This window comes from Euprymna scolopes, chromosome 41 (assembly GCF_053919585.1).
Source record: "Euprymna scolopes isolate OS-2025 chromosome 41, ASM5391958v1, whole genome shotgun sequence".
NCBI classification, from domain to species: domain Eukaryota; kingdom Metazoa; phylum Mollusca; class Cephalopoda; order Sepiida; family Sepiolidae; genus Euprymna; species Euprymna scolopes.
The window spans coordinates 47,473,392-47,485,891 of record NC_136522.1 but is presented as its reverse complement, the minus strand read 5'-3'; the positions used below and the strand labels follow the sequence as shown (position 1 = coordinate 47,485,891).

At 29.3% G+C, this 12,500-nt stretch overlaps 1 protein-coding gene and 1 pseudogene across 3 annotated transcripts in view; both read right to left on the bottom strand.

Annotated features, from left to right (window-relative positions):
- Positions 1-12,500, bottom strand: part of LOC145266513 (liprin-beta-1-like) — an 840,289-nt gene that overhangs the window by 803,106 nt on the left and 24,683 nt on the right. The gene's annotated exons all lie outside the window — the stretch shown is intronic.
- Positions 10,649-10,765, bottom strand: LOC145266747 (5S ribosomal RNA; annotated as a pseudogene).

The following is a 12,500-nucleotide window of genomic DNA, read 5'->3' as shown; positions in this document are numbered from 1 at the left end:
AAAACGAAACGTTATTATCGCAAATAGAGGATACACCTGTTGGCCTTAGTGTTGAAAAGACCAAAACTATATGTAGGAGGAAAGCAGTGAGTAGGAAGAGAGAGTCACATAGAGAGAGAGAGAGAGAGAGAGAGAGAGAGAGAGAGAGAGAGGGAGAGAGAGCATTTATTTTAAATTTCAAGTTTTGAAAAATGGTATTATACAAATTCAATAACTTCGTTAAATTTTTATTTATTTAAAAAAAAAAAAATTTAAATTACATTTTCACCCCAAACAAACATATTGCCACTTTGATGTAGGGGTTACTATCAGGGACATAAGCTACAGGGGTATTATGTGGGGAGTTGGGCAGCAAGATGTCGGTTCACATTACAATTGAACTTCTGCATATCAGTACAGTTGGGGAAGCAGGAACCCGGAAGGGAATTCAAAAGTCTAGCGGTTCTGGGAGAGAAACTACTGGAGTAGAAGGCTCTCTTACATCTAGGGATCTCAACTGTGAAGAGGTGGGATTTTGCTGCTTGTCGGGTTTATCGGGGGTATTTACTTCGAGGGGGTACAAGTGCTTGCAGTTCGTCGGAGCATTCACCGTTAAAGTACTTGTAGAAAAGGTAGAGGGATGCTACATTTCGTCGGTGGGACAGAGGCTGAAGCTTAGATGACAGTTCAGGACCTATCAGGTTGGCGACTCTCTTTTGAACCTTGTCTAGGAGTGAGAGATTAGTAGCAGATGTTTTTTTTATAAATCTACCTATCTCTCCTCTTGTTACATAATAAGGGATATATATATATATATATATATATATATATATATATAAAACAGTAGATATATGTGTGTGTCTGTGTGTCTTTGTGTCTGTGTAAATATTTAACCGATAAACTCTTAAACTACTGGTCACATAACACTGAAATTAACAGGAAATAGTAATCATACACCAAGGATGGTTTATAACGAGAAAATCTTTGTTTGGATGGATGACATATATCGCCAAGTTGAAATGCAAATTGCTCATTACAACTTCCCAACATATTTTTACTTCTTTCTGCGCATGTCCAAATTCAAATCATATTTCTTAATATTAAATCTTTCCTACCTATCTCTCGATAACGACATCGGTAGTAGACATGGCTATAGTGTTATCTGTTTTGGTTTCGATTTTGGCTGATGGGACCCAAGTCATTAAAAAAAAAAAAGTTAGAAAATCATACTATATATTAGGCACAATATAATATTATATAGAGAATTGGCTCTGTAATAGTAAATACCAAATCTGCATTATTTAAAATATATTTAAGCGTATTTTACGACTAGGCATGGCCGGGCGCCCATCCCTAGTATAATATATACAGAATAAATAATATATGTTAAATAAAATATAACGAATAAAAATTACATATAACTTTATTATTTAAACAGCTCAATAAGGAAAGAATAAGTGAGAAAAACCTGTTTAGGCCATAAGTGAACTCAAGAAAAAGAAAGAAACAAATTAAATGATCTTTTTTTGAACGAAATAAATATAGAAGAGATCATCAACTGTTGCATCCAACGTCATATCAACCCTGTCTTCGTGAAAGCAGCTAAAACTGTGTTGCAGGACCTTGGTGGATGTTCGAGACGAACCACCTAGAACTGCACTTGTAACTGTGTGAATACTACGGTCTTCTTCGTGTTTAATCTTAATCGAGGGAGGTTGGGTCGTCACCAAACATCAGACTTTGTATCAACAGAAAATCAAAAACATGGGGACAACGACGATACGGGTTTATACATAAATAAATGAAAATAGAACAATTATATCTAAACGATTTTGTGATCCCGCCATCACGTTTATAGTCATTCAAGAAAATATATCATCTATATATTAATACGATAGCGTGTGTGTTCTTTTGTGTGTCACGCTTACATCCGGGGCATTTAATTGTTATGTTCTTCTATTTCTTGTCATAAATAATTTTACCAAAAATTCTTCAGAAGTTTTGGTTTCGGTTTCGACTATAGCTGATGGCATTTAAATCATCTATTTTTTTTTTATATAAATAATTTTATCAAGAATTCTCCATAAGTTTTGGTTTCGGTTATGGATGAAAGAACTCAAGTTATATATATATATATATATATATATATATATATATATATATATATATATATATATATATATATTATAAGTTTTTATTTCGGTTTCGATTCAAGCTAATGCACCCAAGTCATATGGGTATATGTTTTTTTTTATTTTTGAAATCGCAACTTTATAATATATAAAAATTGATAGAACATTAACTCTATAATAATATATATGAAATCTGCAAGAATTAAAATATCATATTTAAGCGTACTTTACAGCCGGGCGATACCGGGCGTTCGTGCTAGCTTAGATAAATATTTTTTCAGTTTTAACAAAAAAGCTACAATAATATCAGAGCGTATCCATTTACACTGAACATCTGCAGAATGCCAACATCAATGTATTACATATGACTGCGTCCCCTGTGGAATTTCCACAGGTTCAGCTAGTAAAATATTAAACTAATAAAAATTAACAAATAAACATTTGCTTCTTTATGGCTTTGTTTCTATTTCTTATCATAAATGATTTCACCAAGAACTCTTCATAGGTTTTGGTTTCGGTTTCGACTATAATTGATGTAACATAGCAGTAACATAACAATTGAGACAGTAAAACATGCAGTGCTTATTCAGATTGACACGTATGGCGACAATTAAAAATAAAATACAGAAAAGTTTGTATGATGTACGTACTAGTCACGGAATGATGAGAAAATATTTTTAAAAATCACGGAATTGGATCAAGGAGTTTTTTTTTATTCAAACAAATCAAATTTTCTGACTAAGCGAAGTCGCAATGTTTTTGTCGGTCATAATTAAATACGATGAAATAAAAGAAAGGGGGACAACTCAAATCAACGTGTCGAGGTGAAAAATAAGCCTTATGTTCAATGCAGTTTAGCAGTAAAATCGCTAAAATAGTAAATTTTGATTTTCTTAATTGAATCGTTGGAATATAAAATCCTTGTTCTGTAACGAGTACGTACATCAATTTAATTGCCGCCATAAGTGCCAATCTGAATAAACACTAAATATACATTACTACTGGGAATGACTTTTGCTTGAAAGCACACACACACACACACACACACACACACACACACACACACACACACACACACACACACACACACACAAACAACCCCCCCCAAAAAAAAACAACAAAAAAAAACAAAAAAATAAAGATACAAATTTTAGCCTCTTTATTTTAAACAATTGTTGAAATTACAATAAAATCAATGCCGTAATCATTTTCAATGAATAACTTTTGAAGTTATTTATCTCCCATTCTACGGTTGGATGATGTGACACAAGAATTAGAAAGTGTGATTAAAGAACTAGCGCCATGGAGGAAAGGCACTCTGGCCTGCAAAATATGTCTGGGCAGCCCTGTAGACATTTACTTGTAGGGGCGCCTCAGCCGATTAGCAATAATCTAACTCCTTGTCAAATGGAGAAGGCAAATCCTAGGAGTGTGGATTGTCTAGAACAGAGGTTCTCAACTAGTCGGGACCTAATAATTTAAAAATAATAAGTTTTTTTTTTTTCAGATCGTGTCATGTCTAAGAAACGTAACACAAATTAACTTTATAATTTTCTATGTAGAAAAAGTTTGATTTTCTTCATTTTTGTGAAAGGAATGTGTAATACTATTTTTTTATACAAAAATCTAAAGTCTTAATCAATAAAAAGGTTCTTTTGACCTTATTTTTTCTGTCAGTTTATGACGGCTATGAATTTTTGTAAGGGAGTAGGGGGTAAATGGAAAAATACATAAAGCCGAGGGGTCAATGATGTAGGAAAGGTTGAGAATGGTTGTTCTAGAACTGCATATGACCAACAATATACAGTGTAAAAGCTATTTCAAGAATAGCGTAGGCTTTGTTGCCTTTGGGGCTGAGGAAAAAAAAATATAAGTGACGTTTTTTATTAATTCCAAAAGCTACTCGAAGATATGGATTAATATAATGGAAAAAATCTTCTCAGCTTCCCACGATGGTAGAAATAGAAAGGAACCAGTTTTTAATGTGAGAAAAATTCAGCTCCCTAAAAAGGGTCCCTCTTGATTGGGACAAAACAAAAATTGCTTCAGTCTTGAAGGATTTCACTATCATTGACCGAGGAGAGAAAATACGAAGTTTAGTATCAGAACAGATACTGTGTTTCTAACCCAAAATCCAAGGAATTATCGGTTTAATGACGAAGAATACTATGAGAGGATTATAAATATAAATGGAACGAAACAAATTTGATTACTCGGAGGGGGTGCGGTATTGTCACAAACATTTGTTCACATTACACTGCGGGTCAAATTATTAACGAGATAACATTTTTTTATAAGTTTCAGAAACTTACCGGTAGTTTCGTATCAAAAGCTTCGGAAACGTTAGCAATGCTGAGCTGCGCGTACTGTGAAATTTTCGTACTCTTCCGCGCAATATAAACAACTTGCCATCGTAATTGCTGAATCCACGATATTTCAGGTGTGTCAAATTATTAACAAGGTAGTTTGTTTCGTCATAAAATTGGCTGTAGAGGTGGTTTGAATAGTCCTGAAAAGAGTACTATTACAGAACAGCTAGAAAAAGGTAAAACTACCATCGAAATATCGAAAATGATAGGAAGGTACTATCAAACTGTGAAGAACTTTGTCAAGGATCCTACAAAGGTACGTAAGAGAGCCGATAAAGGTAAATCTAGAATTGTTTCACGCCGTTCTCTACTCCAAATTAAACGTGAAGTTGTTAAGAACGCTGTCCAGACAAGTCGAGAAGTCTTTGATCAAGCCGCATTGAAGAATGTCTCAAAAGATACTCGATGTCGCCTTCTGAAAGAATTGGCACAGTCTGTTAAGCCTGTAACAAAGCCTCCATTAAAGCAACATCACATACAAAACCGATTGAAATGAGCAGAGGACAACATGAAAACGGATTTTTTCAAAGTTTTGTTCACGGATTAAGTGCATGTCACTCTTGATGGCCCAGATAGCTGGAGCAAGGGATGGAATCAAGATGGACGACATCATCATCAGCGTTTAAGGCGCCAACAACGTGGTGGTGGGATAATGATTTGGGCTGGGATTATCGGAGGTACTTTAGTTGACCCATGGAGAATCCTAGAAGGTATAAAAATGACGTCAAATGCTTACATAACTTTTCTGAAGGAGCACCTTGAACCATAGCTGCATAGGCAAAGGTTGACGTTCAGTATTTTTATGCAGGATAATGTCCCCTCGCATGCAGCAAACAAAAGCAAAGAGTGTTTGCAACAACTGGGGTTCTCTGGGCTACGGAAGATGGAGTGGCCTGAGAATTCACCAGATTTGAACCCAATTGAGAACCTTTGGAGTATCATGAAGCGACGTCTCTATGCAAGTGGACGCCAATTTAAGAGCAAAGATGAATTGTGGGATGCTCTCCAAGAGGTATCGCGAGGAATAACTGTTGACGAAATCACAAATTTTACTAATTCCGTGGACCAACTTCTTTTACAAGTCATTCATAAAAAGGATCGCATGTCTCCAACTAATTATGCCAACGTAGAAATTGCTATGTAGTTATTGTGTTCTAAGCATTTTTCCTAGTTCATGTAATGTTTGAAAATTATTTCAATAAAGAAGTTATTTTTTCTCAACCTCGTTAATAACTTGACACACTGAAATCAACAGATATTCCTGTCTTCTGCCATAGTTTCGCTAATACTGCTTTAAATACTTTTATTTTCTGACTGGAGTAAGCACTTTCTCAAAGAATTATGGATTTTTATTCACTCGTTCCTTAAATATTAAAAAAAAAGCAAACCCGTTAATAATTTGATGCGTAGTGTAGATTTGAAGCCAACCATGTTTCAGTTAGAAAGGAAACAGTCCGGTGGTAATGCATCCACGAGCTGGAATTCTAAGAAAGAATAAAATAATTTAATTTGCCTAAGCAACGAGTACGTAAAATGAACAATTGAAATTGAAAGCTGTTGCAACCATAGGCAGCGCTGACATAGACTAGTGCTTGTATGCGAGTAGATGGGCATATATTAAAATATGATACGTGTAGATAGGTTTGAAAAGTTGTCATTTGAGGGTTTGGGGTGTTTTGTTCAAGTGACACTTAGAAGATTGGAAGTAGGTTACAAGATGACATTGGTCGTAATCAGATTGGCTGGACGGATGTTGACCAATTAAAGGAGATATACGGAGACATGGCAGGTTGAGAGAGAGAGAGGAAGATGGAGAAAGATAGAGGTTGGTAGTTGAGAATGAGAAAAGAAAGAAGGAGGTAGAAAAAGGGAGGGAATAGAGAGTTAAAGAGAGAGTGTGGAAAAAGGAGAGCAAAAAGTAGAGGGGAAAGAGAAAGAGAAAAGTAGAAAGAGTAAAAAAAAAAAAGAAAAAAAAAAGGGAGTCAGAAAGATGTATCGGGAGGGAGAGTGAGGTGAACAAATGGAGAGAGAAATATAGAAGGGAAAGTGGAAAGAGAGAGGTGATTGAGGTGGAGAGAGAGAGAGAGAGAGAGAGAGAGAGAGAGGAGTGATGATGGAGGTTTAGGGATAGAGAGAGTTAGATAGAGAAGGTTTGATAGGGGAAAAAGAACAAAAAGAGAAAAAGAGAAAAAAGAGAGAAAAGATCAGCTCGAAGGATGCTGACCAATTATCAAGTTGGCAAGAAATTTCTTGCGGTTTTTAACTTTTAAATGCGAATGAACGCATCTCGGCTCAAATAAAAATTGATTAATCGAAATAAGAACCATCAGAATCAACACACTTTTGCCAACACAGAACAAGTGTATATATGACAGTAACGTAAAAATCTTGCGTTCGCTGAAGGTGTTTGTTGATATTGCTGATCTTTTGGAAGCATTTCTCACGCAGAAAGTTATCGAGATGAAAAAGCGGTAGTCGGTAGGTGAAAGTTCTGGAAAGTATGGCGAATGAGGCAGAGTTTCGTAGCCCAAATTCGTTCAACTTCTACAGAGTCGGTTTAGGAACGCGCAGTCGGGTATTGTAGATGAGAATTAGGCCTTTTCTGTTGACTAATGCTGGGTGTTGTTGTCGAAGTCTCTGATGCATTTCTTAACAGTACTTTTCCACCGTAATAGTTTCGCCTGCATTAAAAAAAAAAAAACTGTAATGGATGAGACCAGTCGCAGACCACTAAACAGTCAGCATGACCTTCTTTTGGTACAACTCTGGCTTCAGGAAGTGTCATGGAACTTTGTCGGCGTCTAACCACTGAGCTAAGCGCCGCCGGTTCTTCTAAAGAACTCACTTTTCATCGCAAGTGACAACCCAATCGATAAACAGGTTGTTCTTGTTGTATAAAAGAAAGGAAGATGACATCTCACAACGGCATTTCTTTTTGTTGTCGTTCAATTCGTGAAGCACCCATTTTCAAGATTTTTTTGTTTTTTCAATCTCTCTCAAATAGTTGAAAATCGTCGTATACGTAACGTCTATTTCAGAAGTTGTGCGTAGATTGGCTTCGACTAAGGCTCTTTAATCGATCGTTGTCAATATCCGATGGCCGACCACTACGCTCATCATTTTCAAGATCTTCAGCAGCTTTTCGGTCTAGCTTGAAAATTATGCGAATTTGTTTTTTTCCATCTTGTATTCAACGTTCTAAAAGGCAATTGTTTCAAAACGATTGTAATTTAAACGATTAGACAGAGCGAACAACGTTCTTTAAAATGGTATATAAAGTAAAGGTATTATAACGAAAACTTATTCGAAAATACATCATTTTATTTAAAAATAAAAAAAAATTCCGCAAAACCTTCTTGTCAACTTAATAGATACACAGGGGCACATTGGGTTGAGAGAGATACAGTTTTAGAAGAAGAAGAAGAAGAAGAAGAAGAAGAAGAAGAAGAAGAAGAAGAGGGAGGTGGAAAGAGAAGGAAGTAGAAAGGAAGAAAGAGAGGAAGGGAAAAAGATGCGCTAAGTGGGAGAGAGGACTGAAGAGGTGGAGAGATATGTATAGGCGGAGGAGATGAAAAGAGAGGGAGGAGGTGAAAAGAAGGAGAGAAGCTGAAGTTGAGAAAGGAGTGGTGATAAAAGTTTAGGGAAGAGAAAAAAAAAAGGAAAAAGAGCGATCGAGAAAAAGAAAAAGTGAGAGAGAAAAAAAAGAGAGGGAGAGTAAAGATTATAGAAAGAGAGATATTGCTGGTGTTCTTATGAAGGACATGCCTTAACAAACCTTCAATTGATTTGCATATCATATTAGTGTCGTCCACCTCGTTACGATACTTCATGCTAGCGTTTCGCTTTCAATAGAAAGAGTATTCAATGCATCGATCAAAATCCTAAATTGCTACGATAACAATAATGTAGATAATTATATTCAGGATAACCTGGCATCCTATTCTCGCACAAATTTATTTATTTTCATTAAACATGCATGTAACATTAATGAAAGGAAATTCTATTTATAGAAGATCACCAAAGTCCGAAATCCACGAATTGTCCTGAATTAAAGATAGTTATTCTGTTTCATGATAATTGTGGATATCTTCATGACATTCCATTTACTGTCCAATAAATAATCAAATATTTAATCAAATACCCCACACACCACACACACAAACAAACACACACACACACATAAATATATAATTTATATATATATATATATATATATAATTTTAATATATATATCTATATAATTATAATATGTATATATAATTTTAATATATATATATACAAGTTTAATATATATATATATATAACTTTAATATATATATAACTTTAATATATATATATATATATATATATATATATATAGAGAGAGAGAGAGAGAGATATTATTTAAATATATATATAAATATATATATAAATGAATTTAAATATATATATATAGAAATTTAAATATATATATATAATTTAAATATACATATATATATAAATATAATTTAAATATATATATATATATTTTATTTTAATGTGTATATATAAATATACTTTAAATATATATATTTTAATATACATATATATATAAATATAATTTACATATATATATGAATATAATTTAAATATATATATATATATGAATATAATTTTAATATATATATACATACAAATATAATTTTAATATATATATATAAATATAATTTAATATATATATAAATATAATTTAATGCATATATATATATGTAAATACAATTTTAATACATATCAATATATTTTTAATATATATATATGTATATAATTTTAATATATATATGTATTCATACACATATATATAAAACAGAATTTAAATATATATATATAAAAAAGAATTTTAAATATATATATATAATAGAATTTAAAATATCTATATGTATTCAATAAAATTCAAAATATATATGTATGAAATAGAATTTTCAATATATATATATTAAATAGAATTTTCAATATATATATACATATATATATATATAAAATAGAATTTAAAAAATATATTTATATATATATAAAATAGAATTTTAAATATATATATATATGTATACATATAGAGAAAAAAAATTATATATACATATAAAATAAAATATTATATATATATATGAAATAGAATTTTATATATAAATATATATAATAAAATTATATATGTATATATATAAATATATATATACAAAAGAATTATATATATATAAAATAGAATTTTATATATATATATATAAAAGAATAATATATATATAAAATAGAACTTTATATATTTATATATATATATAAAAGAATTATATATATATAAAATAGAATTTTATATGTATATATATATAAAATAGAATTCTAAATATATATATATATATATAAAATAGAATTTTGTAGGTATTTAATTATTATAGTAAAAAAATAATTAAATATATACATATATATATATATATATGAAATAGAATTTTCAATATATGTAAAATAAAATTTTAAATATATATATATATATATATATATATATATATATATATATATATATATTTATATATATATATATATATATATATATGAAAGAATTTTAAATATATATATATATATATATATATATTAGGTATTAAAATTTTTTTGATGTAAAAAAATTAATTTTCAAAAATAAACACTTAGAAAGTATAAAAATAAATGCTATGTATGAAAAGTACTCCCCCCCCCCAAAAAAAAAACAAAAACAAAATTAAATACCTAATATATATTTAATTTGTTTTATCTTGTTTATTGAGCAATTTTATTTAGCTGGGATTGTCTTATATTTAATAAAATTTTGTAAGACCGATGCTCACTGGATTTCCATACCAGTAAATTTATTGCATTTCATTATTCAGAAGTGTATATATATATATATATATATACATATATATATATGCATATATATATACGTATGTATATATATGTATGCATATATACATATGCAAATATATACGTATGTATATATATGTAAATATATATAAAGGTTCCCTTTAGTCTTGACAGACTATGGATACCCACAGTAAGGTTGCCTGCGCGGGAAAATTTTGTGCCAAGAATTGCGCAATATCGAACCACACCTCTCCTGATTCGACATTGTTGAATACCAGTGGCAAATGGGGGTTAAAGGCGACTGGAAACAATGCCGAGATAAGCGGAAAGCACATACAGCGCCTAGAATTCCTAAATGGTCACCCATCTGGTACTAGCCAGGCTCAACGTTGCTTAACTTCGGTGATCTGACGAGAACCGGTGTGTCAACGTGATTATGCCGTATAATATATATATATATATATATATATGTTTGTATATATATGTATATATATGTATATATAAATATGTATCAATATATGTAAATATATATATGTATGTATATATATATATGTATATGCATGTATATATATGTATACATATATGTATATATGTATGCTGTATATATATATGTATATATATGCTGTATATATATATATATGTATATATATGCTGTATATATATATCTATATATATGCATATATATGTATATCTATGCATATATATGTATATATATGTATATCCATGCATATATATGTATGTATATATATATGTAAATATATATATGTATATATGTATACGTATAAATATGTGTCCAAAGATATATAGATATAGATATAAACATATATGTATATATATGCACGTATATCTTGTATGTATATATATATATATATATATATATGTATGTATATATATACATATGTATATATATACATACATATATATGTACATATATACATAATATATATATACATAATATACTTTGTTATTTTCTTTAATTTAATCCCTTTTTTAGAATTTATTAGACAAAATTTAACTTTTATTTTACCGTGCCAATAAATATGATCATCACTGTATATATAGGTATATATATATATACATATATATAGGTATATATATATACATATATATAGGTATATATATACATATATATAGGTATATATATACATATATATATATACATATATATATATACATATATATAGCTATATATATACATATAGCTATATATATACATATAGCTATATATATACATATATATAGCTATATATATACATATATATAGCTATATATATACATATATATATAGCTATATATACATATATATAGCTATATATATACATATATATAGCTATATATATACATATATATAGCTATATATATACATATATATATAGCTATATATATACATATATATATAGCTATATATATACATATATATATAGCTATATATACATATATATAGCTATATATATACATATATATAGCTATATATATACATATATATAGCTATATATATACATATATATAGCTATATATATACATATATATAGCTATATATACATATATATAGCTATATATATACATATATATAGCTATATATATACATATAGGTATATATATACATATAGGTATATATATACATATAGGTATATATACATATAGGTATATATATACATATAGGTATATATATACATATAGGTGTATATATACATATAGGTGTATATATACATATAGGTGTATATATACATATAGGTGTATATATACATATAGGTATATATATACATATAGGTGTATATATACATATATATAGGTGTATATATACATATATACAGGTGTATATATACATATATATAGGTGTATATATACATATATACAGGTGTATATATACATATATACAGGTGTATATATACATATATACAGGTGTATATATACATATATATAGGTGTATATATACATATATATAGGTGTATATATACATATATATAGGTGTATATATACATATATATAGGTGTATATATACATATATATAGGTGTATATATACATATATATAGGTGTATATATACATATATATAGGTGTATATATACATATATATAGGTGTATATATACATATATATAGGTGTATATATACATATATATAGGTGTATATATACATATATATAGGTATATATACATATATATAGGTACATATATACATATAT